The following is a 5,614-nucleotide window of genomic DNA, read 5'->3' on the forward strand; positions in this document are numbered from 1 at the left end:
CAAACACGTTATTAATTTGTTAAGGTAAACCTATTCACGGTAGACTACTGCCAGCTTTAAAATGTTTAATTTACCTTTATTAGTGTCCCTTGCGTTTTATATGTCAAGAGTAACGTGCCATTGAAATAAACATTAAAGCCATTTTTGCAGCTGTGCTTCTAAAATGTGCATGATTTCAGTGTGGCCTTTTGTCTTAAATGTTATTTGTACAAAATAATAATAATCCACTCATTCACAAAGGTTTTGTAACCTATAAATTTAAAGTGTCAAATACTTAATTTGTGCAAGTGTAGCTTCTCATGTTGCTATTTAATGAGAATCTTAGTCAAGGTAGTAATAAAACCAAATGTTGGCTAAGACAGACTGTCTTAGCCAACAGACTCCAGCTATTTGTTAAAGAGAAGCAACCTCTAGTGGCCAGGTGACTAACTGCATGGAAAGTGTGCAGTGGTGTTACTGTTTTTAGATGAGGTACAACTCTTTAACCTGGAGATCCAGATAACTGAGCAATGTTTACATGGCTTTAAATAATTCTTTAAATTGTTCTTTTCTTTAAACCATAAAACATGAGTGCCTCTAACCCACCTAGCACCACAGATAACCCATACACTCTGCACAAATTCAAAGACTCACAGCTCAAGACACAAAACTCCTCCTGCTAGAGTAGGGACATAAAAATATAACAATATAAAATATATCATATAAAATAAATACATTACTTTGGGGTATAGAGCAAAGGCGGAGCCAGACATTTGAAACACCCGGGGCTTAGCCCTAAAGGGTAGTATGCATGTGGGATTTTTTTTTTTTTTTTTTTTTTTGGGGGGGGGGGGGTAGAAATGACTGAAAGATTAATTGGCTCTGTTTTGAGTTTCCTTCAAAAAAGAATGACTTCATATAGGGAAAAATATATATCACATATGCAGGACACCTTAAACTAGTTTTTTAATTAGGCAGCAAGGCAGAACAAAGTCGGGGCTGTATCAAGACACGAGGACTAAACCCCAATTCAGCCAGACCCAGAACTGATCCGGAATTAAAACAGGACTACAACAGTTCAAAATCAGGACTACTTAGGATTTAACCAAGACAGAACCAGAATCAGAACTAGATGATAGTAGCACTAAAAATCATCATAGACCTGCACTACACTTATTTTTTAATTCTACCAAAGTCCACTATTTAGATTGAGAAAAGTTTATATAATTATTTAGCCTTGTTGTGCAAACAAGCCTGCATAACTTAATAAATATAGAATTGGAAAAATAACAAACCTAAAAAGAAACACTAGGTACGAGACACATGAGTACCTATGATACGGTGATACTTTTGTAAACCATCATTTGACTAACATGTGTGTCTCACCAGCTCTTGTTCCATCTCTGTTCTGTCCTCATTCTCCTCTCTCTCCCTCTCTGTTCCTCTCTCTCCCTCTTTGTGCTGACAATCATCAAATATACAGTGGAAACCAGATATTTACAAACTCTTCAGATCAAAACACAAACACTTTTTTAATTGTAACATCAAATTAGACTAAATGTTTATTTTTTTATATTGATAAATATAAAAAACATATTTGTTAACTTTAAGAGTAAAGAGAGAAACTATCTATATTTCTTAATTGTAAATGGCACCAAATTGTATTCAAAATTGAGCCACACTTATGGAGCTCCACAATTCTTTTCCTGGTGTTTTGGTTGATATCTCTTTATTTTCCCATTTCAAAGAAACAGGCTCTGTGTTTTGCCTTATATGCATCCACAGCTGTGCCACCGATTTACTCACATGGACTCTACTAACCTATCAGAAGCTTCTTCAGCTCAGAATGGAATCGTCTGGAGTTTTCTTATTAATTATCAATAAACTTAGTGTATATGTACTCCTAAATGTGATGAAAGTGATAAAAAAATAGACAGCTGTCTCTCTTTATTCTGACATTTAACTAATTCAAAAGATATTTCAATATTTATTTATCCAAAACAAAACAAGTTTACTCTAAATTGATGTTGTACAGTAAAACAATGTTCTTGTGTTTTCCATAAAGTGTATGTAAACATCTGGTTTAAACTGTGAATATACTGCTGTGTATTGAAGTTCCTCTTGTTTTGCATAAAAATATACTGAAGAACATACAAAGCATAATATATAAAATACTACCAGAGTTTTTTCTTTGAAAGAAGCCCCTTATGTCCATTCTTGTATATCAGTACATCACTGAAACCGATTTATTTAGCCGTGGAGGGTAACAACTGAAAATATGAAATAAACACACATGTAAGCTAAGACTCTCTAAGGAAACAGCATTGTTGTTGTTCGGCTTTTCATTTCACCATTTGTTGATTCACTTGAAGAGCAAGTAACGTAATATGGGTCAAGTGATCAGTTTGATATCAATCTTTCGTGATACACCTTCATATTTACATTATTTGTACAGTACGAATGATTTGCTTTGGTACCTGGTCAAACTTCAGTTCTCCTCTGTCTGCCTAGCTCCGTTTCTCCAAAAGCGCACTCCAGGTAGCAGCTGCCCCGCCCCGCTTAGTGCCTGAGCTGGGATCACACCAATATTAGGGGGATTTACACAGTCGTAAATTCCCACAGTGTGCACTATGTGCTTCGAATATTGTGTGTAGTTTGTTGCTTGATACAGTTGTCAGCCAGGCATCTAACTATGAAAAAATTACACTCCAAAAGACCCCGGGCTTCTGAAAAAACAACCCGGGCTTAAGCCCAGTAAGCCACCCCCCGCTCTGCCACTGGTTAAATGGACTACATTAGGGTGCAATGGTGCACACTTTGCTTAAGATTCTTTCATATGTTTGACATCCAGCTAAAACAACAAGTAACTCACATTTTAAAAGGGGTTTGAAAAATCAGATCTGACAGGCAGATATTTATGAAGGGCAGGCTATAACAGACATGCTCATCAAGGACTGCAGGTGTCTTGGAGCAGAGAAACACATTGAATTGTTGTAATTCTCTTTTGCATATGCAATGCCCATTCACTTCATTAGTTTGATTTGCAGTTGCTTCACTAATATAATTCATTAATGTTTTTGCTTAAACCTAATACTGATATTATGAGGCGCACACATAATAGCATTGTGTGGTTTTTATAAAAATGTTTTCTGTTATATTAATTAGGTTTCTTTCTTTGCTTTATCTGGTTTGCAGAGGTGGCTGTTTCCTGTCTGGGCAAAAGGTGTGGCTAAGGCCTTTGAAAACAAAATGCCTACTCAACAGGAACAACCAAGTTCTTATCAGAAACAGGGGTGTTAGTATGGTTAGGTGTTTGTTTTTGTTTTCACCTGTTGTGTGTAAATGGTTTGGCCAAACCACTATAAAAACTACCCTCCTGTGTTTGTGATTAGGTCAGTTTGTGATTTAAGTTGGGTCCACTTTGTTTAGTTAAGTTTCTGGAAATTACTTTTTGTAGAGTTATATTTAGTTGACCTCTTTTGTGGGACTGCTAATTATATTTTTGAACTGTCTTTCTGAACTTTGTTTTGAGGGTTAAAATAAAGAAAACTCATTTTGAAGACATTTTTACCTGTCCCCTATGTCTTGGCTGCTTGGTCCCTCACTCTGGACCATCAGCTTCCACGCTGGAAACTGCTGCACAAATTCGCACTCACCCCAGGGGCAGAACAAAACTTGTAAGCCCTAATCTGTGTCTTCATTTCTCCAAGAAAATTGCCAATCGCAGAAAGGGATCCAACACGAAACTCAAATCAAACAGTACACTAATTTTCCACAATCACGTTCAGTTGCACAAATTAAGTTGAGGGCACACACAAACACGTCTATAGGTGTCCGGCTTCTCAGGAAACAAATGTTTTTCATGAAAGGACATTCTGAAGGTTTAGACTGCGTTTTCTCAGATAGAAAGACATGACAGGGAAAAAGCAATAAAAGCTCTCAAAGCAAAACAGGGGAAATAAACAACCACAAAGGAAACTTGAGAAAAACACCCTGCTGTTAAAACAAGTCAAAATGGTCACACAAAAAAACCCAAATCCAGTAAGATTGCTTCTAACATGCAAAAACCAAACAGGTCTTCCACTCCACATAAGGCTTTATTCTCCATTCAGACCGCTAACTAAAAAACAAATAGGTCTTCCTATAAGGCTCCTCCACAGTGTTAGAAAAAAGCAACATTAAATAATTGGTTCTTCCATCTATAAAAAGGAATTCCAGCTTGTAAAAAGTTATACTGAAAACTGAAATACCAGTTTATAAAACAGATAAACCTAATTAAAACACACCCGCTAGGAGGAGACGGGTGTGGGGTACGTGAAGAGCAAAGCAGGCAGTTCTGGAGGGTGCATGCTCATGTACTGTACGTGTGCATGAATGTGCATGCATGCACGGGCGAATTCTTTTCCAATCACATCACAGATGTAGAATATCATGAACAAAAAATATTTTCTTACACTGATGGGTCTGTCTAGCAGAGGGGTCGGCAAACCCGCGGCTCCGGAGCCGCATGCGGCTCTTTAGTCTTTATCTTGCGGCTGGTTTGGGAAAATAAATTAGAAGTATTTAGCTGAAGTGTATTTTATTTATGTTTAGTTCTTTCTTTTTAACTTGTAATTTCAAATTGTGTGTGTGTGTGTGTGTGTGTGTGTGTGTGTGTGTGTGTGTGTGTGTGTGAGGGGGGGGGGGGGGGGGGGGGGTCAGAATGTGATCCCATAAACGACTTCCCTAAACCTGCTGGTCTGGAAGTCCAGCAGTTCATCTAAACAAAAGGCACTTATTGTCACGGACCCGGTTCCGGGGACTCGGGGTTCGTGAACAGTGTGGACCATTGTTGTTATTGTTGTTATTGTTATTATTATTGTTATTAGTGTATTGGATGTATGTTTGCTGCACTGTGCTCTTGTGTTCCATGCTGGTGTGTGGGTGTGGGTGTCTGCGGGTGTGACTGAAGGATGAAGGACAGCCACCTGCAGGCCTGATGGGCGTGGCCCTGCCGGCTGCCGGTCACGCCTAGGTTCTCACACACCTGCTTCTGATCGGGCTCGTCGGGGGAGCTACTTAACAGAGCGATGGAGCTTCCTCCGGCGCAGGATCGTTGAGTTAGACTCCATGTCAGTGTCTCAAGTACTGTTAAGTGTATGCCTGCTGGAGTTGGTGCCATAACGGCTGCGTCTGTTGTTTTTTCCTCAGGAGAGCGGAACACTGGACTGCAGAACGCACAGGGTGTGCGTAGGCACAGGGGCAGAGAGCACGGAATACCAGCACTTGGGAGAAGGCACAACACAGGAGTTGAGGGAGCACTCTGGAGACTTATTGCGTGGTGTACATTTACCCCCACTGTAAATAAATGCACTGTTCATTGCACTAAGTCCAGCGTTTGGGTCCTTTTCTCCAACGTCGCCCACGGTCTGCCACCCAGACCGTGACACTTATACTAAAACAGATATATCAGTAAGAGAAAATATAACCTCTCTCATGACCTTAACCTGTGTGTGTGTGTGCATGCCAGAACACTCTGGCTAAGGATCAAACTTCTATCATTATGCAATCTTTTATAAAACTCTAAGCATATATGAGTAGATAGAGATTAAAACAATAAAAGTGAATCAGAAATCAGTATAAAAGTCTTAAATAT

The sequence above is a fragment of the Simochromis diagramma genome, unplaced genomic scaffold, assembly GCF_900408965.1.
Source record: "Simochromis diagramma unplaced genomic scaffold, fSimDia1.1 OVJJ01000510.1, whole genome shotgun sequence".
NCBI classification, from domain to species: domain Eukaryota; kingdom Metazoa; phylum Chordata; class Actinopteri; order Cichliformes; family Cichlidae; genus Simochromis; species Simochromis diagramma.